The sequence below is a fragment of the Taudactylus pleione genome, unplaced genomic scaffold (genome assembly GCF_031769625.1).
Source record: "Taudactylus pleione unplaced genomic scaffold, aTauple2 ptg000236l, whole genome shotgun sequence".
NCBI classification, from domain to species: domain Eukaryota; kingdom Metazoa; phylum Chordata; class Amphibia; order Anura; family Myobatrachidae; genus Taudactylus; species Taudactylus pleione.
The window spans coordinates 4508161-4521737 of NW_028284638.1; the positions used below are offsets into that span (position 1 = coordinate 4508161).

Here is a 13577-nt window from a genome sequence, read left to right on the forward strand (position 1 = left end):
CAGGTTGTGCAGTCCAGAAATCTTTCCCATATACTCCATTTAATGTGCTTTATTGCACTTCTGAGGGAAAAGAGACGCCCTCATTCTGGACTAGCACCCTTCCTTATTGGTTTAAAAGCATGGAGTATGGTAATGTATATGCACACTGTATTAGGCACACTGTACGGGAGCGCGCATCGCTGGTCATTTCCAACATTGGCGTGCCTGAATTGTGCACAATTAATGAGCGATTGCACGATTATGATGTCGTAATTGTGCAATCGCTCATTAATATCGGGAAGTGGATGTGCGCTTTAAGACATTGCTTAGTTCATATGACGTAACTCAGCTTGCAGAGCTGACCATTCAACAGAGGTGCAACAAATTTTATTCCTCCTAATAAGAGCTTATCTTCCTACAGAACTCTCCCATCAATTTTAATAAAGTGTAACAATCCTATTAGAACACAATAGTTTAGGGGCTGATACTGTTACAAGGATTAACATAGAACTATGGGCCTGATTCAGGCCCGGTCGCTAAAAAGCGTTCGCTCAAAGCTGCTGATGGTTCGCATTGTGCGCATGCATCGCATGCACGCACGCGTACTAGTCAATGCAATCGCAAAGTGATCGCTCCTTTTCTAAAGACGCCATGCCAGAATGAGTGACAGTACATGCCGTTTGTGGGTGGTGACAGGGGTTGGTCTATGAAAACGGAGGAGTGGAGGCGAGAACGCAGGCGTGTCCGAGCATCTTAACATCGTTTCAGAGGCGTGCATAATTAACAGGTAGCGTCATAGTACACATCAGCTGGCTGAATTTTACACTGAGCTGCTCGCAGAGCTTGCGGTAGGGTATAGTCAACCTCAAGCGCTGCGAATGCTCCCGATGGTACGCGATGTACCGATGGTTGCATAACTTCCTGGAGATGATATGCGCAAGTGGGCGTCTTAAGACAGGCTGATGGACGTCTGCATACACAAAGCGATTGCACGCCAAGACATAGTGGGCGTGCTTATGCCTCGCTGTGCGTTCGCCTGCCTTGCCGTCACTTGGCCAAATTTGCATACTCTGAGAACGAGTGAACGCGTATGAATCGAGCTCTATATCTGGTGTATAAAGTCCGCAGTACTTGTCACAAATAGGCCAATTGTTTAGGTTCGACTGCCTTTAATTAAAGAGTTCTCACTCTTTATAACTTCCCCTTTATAATACAATTCTCACCTACTGCCAAGAGCATGCTTTTCACGAGAATAGGCTAATTTCACTATGTCACCCTTTACATAAATTCTTACAATTAAAATATATATTTACTTAACTGTAACAAAAAAAACTAAACTGAAATGGTAAAAAATATTCTCATCACCAGACATGCAAAATGAACCATTGGCTACACATGTAATGCTTTCTAAAAATAATTGTATTATTTGCGAGTAGTTGGGGGAGCAGAAATAAAGTGTATTCTCATTATAAAAGTGCTATCCATAAAGCGACACAAATCCTTGCATTGTGGGTTTTAGATTTTTTTTTCTTTTAAGTCCCCTGCATTGAACATATTAGAGCCAAAGGTTTCAAAATAAGGTAAGGGAGATAAGTAGCAATACAGATGTACAAAGCAACCCTAATAAGATCTCACCAAATGCTAGATCTGAATTGTAGAATGTTTTGTTCTTCAAATTATTTTTGCCTCACCAGCAGAAATCTAACTCTACACAAGTAAAACTTTTTTTATTGTCTTGCAGTTTATTTAGAAAGCGTGAAGGGAAAAAGCCCTGCTGAGAGCTGAGAGCAGTAGTGCTGCACATCTCTTTCCTTTTTTGGAAGACTCCACAAACAAGACACAGTCAGTAAACCTTGCTGGCGTTAAAAACAAAATTCAGCTTCATAATTGGCTTATTGGATTACAATCAATGAGTGCAACTTTCTAATTATGACATATGTATTCCAGATGGTATTTTGTTTTCCTTTCCAGAGGAAACCATGGCTTCCAAGTGTGAATTAGCTTGATGAAATTTAAATGCCTATCACCATGGAGTGCTAGAAAAACTGTTGTGGACTGCATAGATGATACAGTAACTCTTACTGCGCTGTTCTGTATAAATGTATGCGATGGCAGCAGTTATAGGGTGCAAATAATCATTCCAAATATAAAAAAATCTACATAAATAAAAGACTCCTGGACTTGATTAAACAACAGCAATTTATAGGATAACCTAAGCTAACTATTAACACAAACATAGGGCCTGATTTGGAGATGGACACTATGCCGATGTTTACGCAATTGAGCAATTACCTGTAGTCTGTGCATGTGTCTGAGTCGCAGTTACATTACCGCTGGCAGTCGCAGCGACTATTTTCCCGCAGTGTGATTTACCGTCAGGGAGCGTTTGGGGGAGGTAACGGGAGTGTCGGCAAAAACATTTTGCATGTTGCTGTTTTCGGAGCGTATTGCAGACTGCAGAAAACATGGCTCTGGTGTCTCAGATCCCGCCGGCCATTTCGCTCAGCCATAGGGTTACTGATAATCTAAGGATCTGGGACCAATGCAGCATCTTTGTACACAGAAGCTTGGCTGTTGTGTGACTCAATACAAATCTAGGCATCTGCAAAATGTGCATATTTTTGCAGATCCACTGCATACACAGACACTGTGGCTAATGGGGGGCTAGTGAAGCAGTTGGCACCCACTATGGTCTCACAGACCGGGTAGAATGTGCTGTCGCCGTGTTTGGAACAGGGAGATTAGGCTGCGTGTAAACCTGAGAGATAGTCATACACAAACATCGAGCCAAAGTTTGTTTATTAGCTGGCTAGCCTTGTTTGTGAAAACCATATAACACAAAAAGAGCATCTGATTTTCTAAGAGTTTCTACGATCCACATAGATACGGAGAGCACGAACCACATCCAGGGAGGCTTCACCTACAGAAAGGTCTGAAGATTGAAAAGCTGGAACCACAATCTATTCATTGACATGAAAACGGGACACTACCATAGGCAGGTGAACCGCCCATGTACGGAGAACAGCTCAATCCTTGTGAAAAATCAAAAAGGGGGAGTGACAAGAGAGCACTGCCAAATCAGAGACTCTGTGTGCAGAAGAGAAAAAGTGTCTTCGCTGTCAACCACTTCAAATCCACTGAGTCCAGAGGCTCAAATGGGGGAGCTTGTAGCCCCTTGAGAACCAAAGACAAATCCCGCGGTGCCACCGGTGGGACAAAGGGTGGCTGCACTCGGAGAACACCCTGAAAAAAAATTCTAACATCTGGCAGAGAAGCAATCTTTTGCTGGAACCAAACTGACAGCGCAGAAATCTGTACTCTCAGAGTGGCCAGGCGGAGACCGAGGTCTAACCCACCCTGGAGAAAAGCAAGTACCCGGGAAACCCTAAAAACCTTAGGGTCATATTTTCTGTGGGAACACCATTGACCAAAAAAATGCCAAACTCTGCAATAGATGCGGGCAGAGGAAGGCTTTCATGCCCTTAGCATCGTTTGACTCACAGAGCTGGAGAAACCTTTGGCTCTTAAGATGGAAGACTCAAGAGCCACGCCGTCAAAGACAGACGAGGGAGGTCTGGGTGGAGGCAGGGACCCTGTGCTAACAGATCCGGCCATAGAGGAAGTGGAAACTGAGTGTCTATGGATAGATTCCGTATGTCGGTGAACCAATGGCGCCTGGGGCAAGCAGGAGCTACCAGTATTAATGTGCCACCTTCCTGCTTGAATATCCTGAGGACCCTTGGGAGGAGGGAAATCGGAGGAAAAAGATACGTCCCACTTCACTGCCAGCGTGTCCACGAAGGCTGCTGAGGGGTTTCTGGTACTGGAACCGTACCTTGGAACCTTGTGGTTGTGATGTGAGGCCATGAGGTCCACGTCTGGTGGGCCCCATTTGTTTACCAGAAGTTGAAAAACCTCGGATGGAGAGCCCACTCTCCGTCGTGTATGTCCTGACGACTTAGGAAGTCTGCTTCCCAGTTGAGGACTCCCAAGATGAATATTGCCGAGATAGTCGGAAGATGACATTCTGCCCATATCAGAATGTTTGTCACTTCCCTCATGGCTGCATGACTTTGCGTGCCTCCCTGATGATTGAGATAGGCTACTGTGGTCGCGTTGTCGGACTGGATCTGGACCGGCCTGTCTTGGAGTAGGTCCTGTGCCAGAATGAGCTCTTTGTATACTGCGGGCAGCTCCAGGATGCTTGTGGGCAGGTGACTTTCCTGATTTGTCCATCTTCCCTGAAAGGTATGATGACCTGTCAACGGAATGGGTATGAAATACCGCCGGCCGCATGTTTGCTTTGAAGCAGGCCAACCCGTTTTACGGAAGCCATAGAGGACAAACAAGGCGTCCGACTTCCTAAACGAAGAAGTGCGGTCAACATAAGTCCTTAAGGCCCGCACAACATCCAAAGTGGCCTCACCCACTGAAAGGCCAGGTGAGTTAAAGGCCGGAACAACTATTTCCTCGTTAACATGAAACTGGGAAACAACTTTGGGAAGAAATTCAGGACGAGTGCGTAGCACTGCCCTGTTCCCATGAAAAATCAAGAAAGGGGTCTACAAGAAAGAGCACCTAAATCAGAAACACGTCTGGCCGAAGCTATGGCCAGAAGGAAAACAGTCTTAGCTGTTAGCCATTTAAGATCCACTGAGCCCAGTGGTTCAAACGGCGGTCCCTGGAGAGCCCTCAGGACCACAGCCAAATGCCAAGGCGCCACAGGTGGAACAAAGGGTGGTTGAATGCGTAGAACACCTTGCATAAAGGTGCGCACATCCGGGATTGTAGCAATCCTACGATGGAACCAGACAGACAGGGCCGAAACCTGCACCTTCAAAGAAGCAAGGCGAAGCCCATGGTCTAGTCCCGCTTGCAGGAAGGCGAGAACCCGAGACAGACGAAACTCCCGCGGTGCATAACCTCTCGGCCGACACCACTGGAAGAACGTATGCCACACGCGATGGTATATTCTCGCGGAAGACGGTTTCCGAGCTCTGAGCATGGTACACACTACAGAGCTGGAAAACCCCCTGGACCTTAACATAGCCGTCTCAACAGCCACGCCGTCAAAGACAGCCAAGTCAGGTCCGGGTGAAGACAAGGACCCTGTGACAGAAGGTCCGGACGTAGCGGCAACCGCAGAGGACTGTCCACGGACAGACCCTGAAGGTCTGAGAACCAGTGCCGTCTGGGCCATGAGGGAGCTATCAACAGGAGCGTCCCTCCTTCCTGTTTGAATTTCCGGATTACCCGTGGAAGAAGGGAAACCTGCGGAAAGAGATAAGCAAACCGGAACGTCCACCAGACGGACAGAGCATCCACCAGAGACGCCCCTTCGTCTCTTGTGCGAGACCCGTACACCGGCCACTTGTTGTTGTGCCGGGACGCCATGAGGTCGATCTCTGGAAGACCCCACCTGTCCACCAGCAGTTGAAAAACGTCCGGGTGCAGGGACCATTCTCCCCGATGAACGTCCTGGCGACTGAGAAAGTCCGCCTCCCAGTTTAGCACTCCCGGGATGAAGACAGCTGATATGGCCGGAAGATTGCGCTCCGCCCATACCAGGATCCGAGACACCTCTACGAGAGCCGCCCGACTTCGAGTTCCTCCTTGCCGGTTTATGTAGGCCACGGTGGTAGCGTTCTCTGACTGGACCTGCACTGGGTGACCTTGGAGAACCCGACGTGCCTGCTGGAGAGCGTTGAACACCGCTCGGAGTTCCAAGATGTTTATGGGAAGCTCTGCTTCTGCCGGAGTCCACCTGCCTTGGAACAAGTGTGGACCCGAAACTGCTCCCCAGCCCCGAAGACTGGCGTCCGTCGTCAACAGGACCCAATTCGCCACCCAGAACGGACGACCCTTGTTGAGATGGGTCGTCTGCAACCACCAGGCAAGGGACAGGCGAACCTCTGGAGTGAGCACTATCGTCTGGGATTTTAGAGACTGAGGCAGTCCATTCCACTTGGACAGGATCAGGTGCTGCAGAGGTCTGGAGTGAAACTGGGCATATTCCACCATGTCGAATACCGACACCATGGAGCCCAGTAACCTAATCGCCGAGTGTAGAGACACCCGGCGGCTCTGCAGACAACTGCGCACCCTCGACTGTAAGGCAGAGATCTTTTCCCCCGTCACAAAGATCCTTTGCTGTCCCGAGTCCAATAAGGCTCTGAGGTGCAGAATCCGCTGAGACGGGACCAGGGTGGACTTCCGCCAGTTTATTAACCAGCCGTGCCGTTACAGTAGCGCAATGGTCAGGTCCAAGTGGCGCAGAAGGAGCTCCGGAGATCCTGCCACTAATAGAAGGTCGTCCAAGTACGGCAACATGCGGACCCCCTGCAGCCGCAGGGAAGCCGCCATGACCTTGGTGAAAACACGTCGTGCTGTCGCCAGGCCAAAAGGTAACGCCCGGAACTGAAAGTGGTCGCTGCGGATTGCAAACCTGAGGAACCGCTGATGGCGCAAAAGAATAGGGACATGCAGGTAAGCGTCCTGTATGTCCAATGACACCATGTAGTCCCCAGGTTCCAGCGCCAGAATGATGGACCGTAGGGTCTCCATCCGAAACTTCGGCACCCGCAAAGATTTGTTGAGAGCTTTGAGGTTGAGAATCGGATGAAACGACCCATTGGGTTTCTGCACCAAAAAGAGATTGGAATAGAAACCCTGGCCCTTCTGGGAGAATGGAACAGGCACTATAACTCCAGCCTGGAGCATAGTGTGCAAAACTTTCCGCAGCTCCGCGGCTTTGTTCCGGTCTGATGGTAGACCCGTGGTGAAGAATCGAGCCGGAGGTCTGTGCCGGAAGGAGAGGGCATACCCGTGTGAGACCACCTCGAGAACCCAAGTGTCTGTCGTGGTGACCGGCCAACACCGGGCGAACTGCAGCAGGCGGCCTCCCACTTTGGGATCCCCCAAAGGGAGGCCCGGACCGTCAGGCCGCAGGCTTGTCATCTAGCTTAGGGGCCGGACGTCTGGTACTCCAGGCCTGCTTCCGGGGCTTGGCCGATTTCTTGGGGCCAGCCTGTCGGGGAAAGGACTGTGTCTCAAGCCTACCCTGGGCCCTATAAGACCGAAAAGACGGAGAACCTGAACGAGAAGGAACAGCAGCCGTCGGGAGACATGCCGATTTAGCTGCCGCCAGCGTGGCTACAATTTTGTCCAGGTCCGGACCGAAGAGAACTTCTCCGTAAAAAGGCAACGCCTCCAAACCCTTTTTGGAATCAGGATCGCAACCACAGCTGCCGAAGAAATTCGAGACGCCAGGGTACTAACATCCAAGGCCGCTTCATTGATATAAGTGGCCGAATCCCGGAGATTGCCGATCAACTCAGCCGAACAGTCGGAATCGAAGGACGCCTCCAACGTATCAGCCCAGCGCTCCATAGCTCGGGCAACCCAGCAAATGGCCATAGCCGGCCGCGCAGCCCCCCCCCGCAAGGGAATAGACGGACTTCAGGCAGATCTCCACCTTGCGGTCCGTAGCATCCTTAAGGGAGGACATGGATGGCATGGGTAATGTGGCACTACTGACAAGGCGTGTCAAATGAGAATCCACCTGAGGAGGGGATTCCCACTTGCAAAATAATTGACCGCAAACGGATACGCCACTGCTAAACGCCTTTGAGGCTGATATCGTTTGCCTGGCTGTTTCCACGCTTCCTCTAGGAAGTTTCCTGGTCAGAAAGATCCAGAATCTCCCCATCATCGGACGTCCCGTCGTCATCCTCATAAGGAGCAGACAGAGACGCCACCAGCCGCATCACAGACTCCCCTTGTAACACTTCTGACAACTGCTGTACAGAGATTGTTAACTAATTAACCCACGCAGGCTCATGAGAGACCTGAGGAGGGGAAATAGGGAGACTGTGGGGTACCATCAATTGTCTTGGGAAACCCTGCATGGGTGACGACACCACTGACTGCTGGGACAAACCCATCTGAGTGAGGGCAGGCTGCGGAGCTAACTGGCCCATGAGGGTTGTAAGCGCTTTGGCAAAACAAGCCCAGGGCGGCTCCTGTACCGGAGCCGTGACCGTAATCGGTCGCGTCACCGAATAACACCGTCGACATAGTCCTTCCGCACTGCCGTCCCCCTCCGCTATAGGTACCTAGCATGTAGTACATAAAAGCTGGAGAGGAAAATCACTTTCAGACATAATGGTAAGTATGTGACCCCTCTCACTGATACTCGTTAGTATAGTGTGAGACCACCCTGCAAGCACCGCACCGCAAGGGCTTTAGCAGAAAGAACAGGGACAGTTAAATGCTGACAGATAGAAAATGAAAGTACAGGCAGCAGACGCTAGCATAGGTCACATGCAATGCAAAAAAATCAATTCCTGCACTATCAGCGCTGATCCTCAACTACACAGACTCAGAGCCTGGTAGGACACAGCGCTGCATACACAGACCTTATCCAACGGAGGAGAGGTATGCAGGGGGACCCAGACCACGATGTCACCTTTCTTCAGCGTCCAGCAGCGCTCACCATGCTTCTTCCAAAGATGGCCACCGAGGAGCAGAGAGGAGGCCGGCCTGGGGGAGGAGCGCTGACACAGGACCAGTCAGCGTGTGCAGAGAGGACTGTGTGCAGCGGGGGAGGCGCCGGCTGTGAGACAGGGAAGGCGCGCTCCCCTGGCATGCATTTAACCCCTGGGACACTGCAGCGCTACCGCTCTGCCGCGGTCCTACTGCCCCAGGGGGGTAGTGGAAGCGCAGGTTAGAACCTGGCTCCACGCTGCAGCCAGTCCCCAGGGAGCCCCCTGCCTGGGGACTCTGGACCATGTGTTTCAGCGGGGACCCACTGCGGGACCCCGCTGCTTACCTTGCTGTCCCCCTTGATTCCGGCCATGGTCCTAAACATCTGGGGTCACCGCTAGCTGTGACCCCAGATGTCTACCAGCATCCCCGGATCAGTACCGGCGTTCTGGTACCGACGGGGGTGTAAGGAAGACAGCATGGACGTCAGGACTGACTGTCCATGCTGTACTTCCAGATGTGAAGCCGCAGCTGCTTGAAGAAAACTTCAGGGGCTCTTCTTAGCCCCCACTCCAACAGGTGCATCCAACTCCGGCCGGGCACCAAACTAAACTGAGGTGTCTTGGCTCGGGGGCGGGGTATAGGAGGAGGACCCTAGTGCATCCTGGGAGGACTGAAAACTTAACTCTATGGTGCCCGATGCCTGACGTCATCACCTATACCCAAGGCATCCTGTGGATACCCTATGGACCCTGAAGTAGAAAGAAGATTGCCTAGACTTTGATGTAGCTGTTGATGGCTGACCTGCAGATTTTGAGGCTGCCAGAGAAGCCACTATCTTATCCAATTCTGCTTCAAAAAGTATGTTTCCATAAAAAGGCTTAAATGCTTTGATCAAATCGTGACAAAATCCCCTTGGTTTTATTTGCTGCACACACATAGATTTGCAGTATATTATTGTTACCGCCGATAACAAAAGTTTTTCTGTTTTGTATACATTTATGGCATTAATATTGACATGCTGCTGGTACCATGTATAATATGGGTAAAACTGAGCGCGAGCATATTTCTTTTCTGTTTTGTTGCCTTGTGCTATCATGGCAGCTTTCACATCCAGCTCACAGCCAACCCCTGTATAGACATATCCCTTTGCATCTAGGAGATGAGTACATTTAACTGCAATGTAATGGTGTGCTGGGCATATATTGTAGTGTAGGGACCTGCAGAAAAATAGGGATCCCTTGCCACTGGGCTGCAGGCTTAAATACTTTGAGCAAATCATTACAAAATCCTACTTGGTTTTATTTGCACACATAGATTTGCAGTATATTATTGTTAGCGCTGATAGCAAAGGTTTTTCTGTTTTGTAAGGATTCCAGAGCCTTCTCGGATCCGGTATCTGCTTTCCAAGACCTTAACCAAAGGGCTCTACAAGCAACAACCGAAGCTGCCTATGCTTTAGAAGCCAGGAGACCAGCATCTATTGCAACTTCTCTGAAATAAAAGGCTGCTTCCCGTATGTGGGATATATAGGTCAGCTGTTCTCTGGTAGCATTCGGCAGAATATCTTCTAATGCCCCCGTCCATTCTTCAGCCTTGGACACCCAAGCCGCGGCCATAGCTGGTCGAGTAACAGCTCCAGACAATGAAAACACTGCAGGTTTCAAGTTTTCCATCTTAAGAATCTCTAAGGGAAGATGCTGACAGTATAGGTAATGTAGCACTCCTGATTAAATGTGTCACATGAGCATACACAGTAGGAGGGACTTCCCACTTAATACATTCAGTAGGTTGGAAAGGATGCAAAGATGCTAATTTTTATGTAACATGGAACCATTTAACCGGGTTACTCCATGCTTCTTCCATGAGTTCAGTGAGTTGCTCAGACTTAGGAAACTCAGCTTTTACCACCTTCTGGTGTTTAAGCACTGGAGTCTTATGTCTAGGGGCTGGCTCATCATCCTGTATATTTAGGATTGATTGACCGCCCTCACCAAAGAAGGGACATCCACTGTAGAAGGATGGTCCTGGGGCCTGGAGAAGAACCCAGCGCATAATCTGATTCCTCTGATGACGCGTCTGCATTTACATTCTGAGCAGACTGATAAAATTATATCGTCCGCTTAGGCGCTTTAGTGACTATCGGTCTGTTCACCTGCAACATTTGTTGAAATGCAGCAGCTGACTGAGCCGTACTCTGACTTAAGTGGGCATAAACATCCATCCAGGAAGGATGTAGAGAGGAACAAACAAAGCAGGCTGGAACTACTGTGGGTATCCGATTAAGGGAGGCAGCGTGGGAATAGCCAAACGGTCCACTAGCTGCGTCATAACCGGAGACAAGGAGGACACCCAAGATGGCTCCTGTACAGGGGCTGGTAAAGTGGACTGTTTAGGTGGTTCTTTATAACAAACAGCACACAAACCATCCTGCATAAAGTCCTGAGGGGTCAAGCCCACCAAACAACTTTTACATGAAACCAGCACCGGGGCCTCAGTTTCCCGTTTACCCTTATCCTTAGACCTAATAAGTAAGTGCAAATGTGACTGCCTTCACAAATAACAAAATAGATGTGAAGGACAAAAAAAATTCATAAAAGAAAAAGCTTGGGACTGCCTAAGCAGTCCCCCTTTTATAAAAGGTGCGTCTGAATCCTGCCACACCAAACTCAAAACTGAGTGCCTGTTGGCCAGGGTATATGTAGAGGACGACCCGAGGCATTCTGGGAGCTGAAAGCTTGTTTGCTGCCTGGATCACTCCAACCACATTTCCCCATGGTATCCCTGTGGATCCCTATGGACCCTGAAGAAGCAAGTGTATGAAAGGGATGGTATGCTCATTTGAAAACCACAATGTCAGCTAAAGATTGAAACTAAGGCTGGGTACACACTAAACGACCGTCAATCTTGGAAAATGTAATGAAAAACAGAATGATTACTTGTTCCGTCCTTCATTAAACTACACAGCCCTGCATGCAATATTATGCGATTGGCCGCGCAGCACAGCCAATCACATGATATTGCATGCGACCCAAGGGAGTATGCAATTGCGGGTACACATTAGATGACGTGCCCAATATATCGTTCCAATACGCCTCAAAACAATTTACCATCTAATGTGTACCCAGCCTTTTACTGCAGACACTGTTCCCATGTTGTAGCTTACATTAGTACTGTGTTGGGATACTCAGCATCATGCTGCTGACAAACTCATTGTCCATATTGTGTAAGTCGGAAAGCTTGCAGTTTGAATTTTGATATATGGGTGGAATACAATGTGTTCGGCTTGGGATATAATAAATGAGAAAGAATTGGGACATGTAACAAAGCTAAACTTTACAGGTGTCTTTAGATCAAATGCTACTCAATGATGTTTTCTGACAAATAAATAATGAATACTTACATAGAACGCATTGATCTCTAGGGAGAGAAACTAGAGCAATGCACAAAGTTTATGATGGAGCAGGAAGAGGGAAAGAAGGATAAGTTCTGTTATCAACATAATGCAAAAAGCAAAAGACAGGCCCGTTATAAGTGACAGGCGCCAAGCATTTTTATTCATCTGCAACTTTATATCAGTTCCATTGCAACAAAAAAAAGTAATTCTAAAAACCTAGTGCACTATGGGCCAGATTCAGAGTTGTACGCAAACCCGATGGTTTATGCAATACTCAGATGGTTGTCGATCGGTGAATGAGCAGGATCTGTACTGCACATTGCTGATCTGTGTCTGTAATGATGGTCACAGTGTCCCCTAAGCCGCAGCATGATTGAGGGCGGGATGGGGGCAGTTATGGCCAACGTCCCAGAAAACTGAGGCATCAGCCCCATTATCTGGGCGTGCTAAGGCTAGTGTGTGCGTCTTCTGATGCAGCTTCACTGGCCCTGGAAGCAGGAATTTTACTGCCATCCTGAGTAACCAAGTTATCTGATGGCCGTGTCCTCGGATGCAGCAGCGGATTACAGAGCCAGCAGGAGGTGTCTATTTACACAAGATGGCTCCTGTGACATTAGCATAATTTCACGATGCCGCTGTGCGATACAAATAGCATACAACCCTGCATCAGGCCCTATATGTGTACATAGATGCAAAATTGTGGAAAAAGTATCAAAACTGAGAAAAAAGTACACAGCCCCATATGGTGCAAAAATGATAGGTGTATGAGGACATATCTGTATAGTCCAGTCTGATTTAACATGTACCTAAAAATAATATTTTTGTTATATCAACCCATTTCATTTACCTTTTTATCCCACAATAATACCCCTCGTTGATCAATTGTCTATTGGTTGAAAAGTACATTCTTAAATAGGACCACAAAGCAGGCAGTCACAAAGGAAATAGCTTTATACAAATAAATATTATAATGAAACATTTTAAACATTTCAAACTATATTTTATATGTTAAAAAGAATAGAATAAAGGAAGTGTGTTCCTACACTGTTTGAATGACTCAATAAAGCAGCATTGTGTTATGATTACATAAGGAACTGTGCTCTCAGGGCACCTTGTCAAACAATATCTGCAATTTGATTTACAAGTGAAAAGCAATACTTCCTTTGGAAGCAAATTCCAGAGTCCGATCACTCTCCAGATAAAAACAAACGGAAATGGTCATTAATCAAAAATCTTCAACAGATTTTGTCTTAGATTTAGCAGATTGCAATTTTCATTCTTCATGGACTACACAATACCTTAATTTACACAGTAGATTTGGCAGTCACTGCACCTCATTTAGGACCTCCTCAAGTAACAGTACAGTACAAGACTACGTCACAAAAGGGAAATATAAACATGTGAATGGTAAAAACCTAATTATGTACATACAAGTTGTGAAAGAAGTCAAAATGCCCTGCAAGTTGAAATGTAGATTTGCAGCTGTGCAGTGTTTGCAGATACATACTGTAGTAAGAGGTGGAAGATAATAGATCATCCTCAAGACACAGGAAAGGAAATAGGTTATAAGTGCGCTCGCCTTTCCGGTAATGTGTGCTGTAGTACAGATCATTAGGCTATCCTTAATAATTTCTTAAACTACAAGTTCCTTGGCAGAGGCTAAATACATTATTACTGATCACACATGACGTGTATGCATGCTGCATAGGCTTGAATA

General features: G+C 47.9%; 1 protein-coding gene across 4 annotated transcripts in view; it reads right to left on the reverse strand.

The window, feature by feature from the left end:
* Positions 1–13577, reverse strand: part of AIMP1 (aminoacyl tRNA synthetase complex interacting multifunctional protein 1) — an 82412-nt gene that overhangs the window by 30531 nt on the left and 38304 nt on the right. The window lies entirely within an intron of this gene.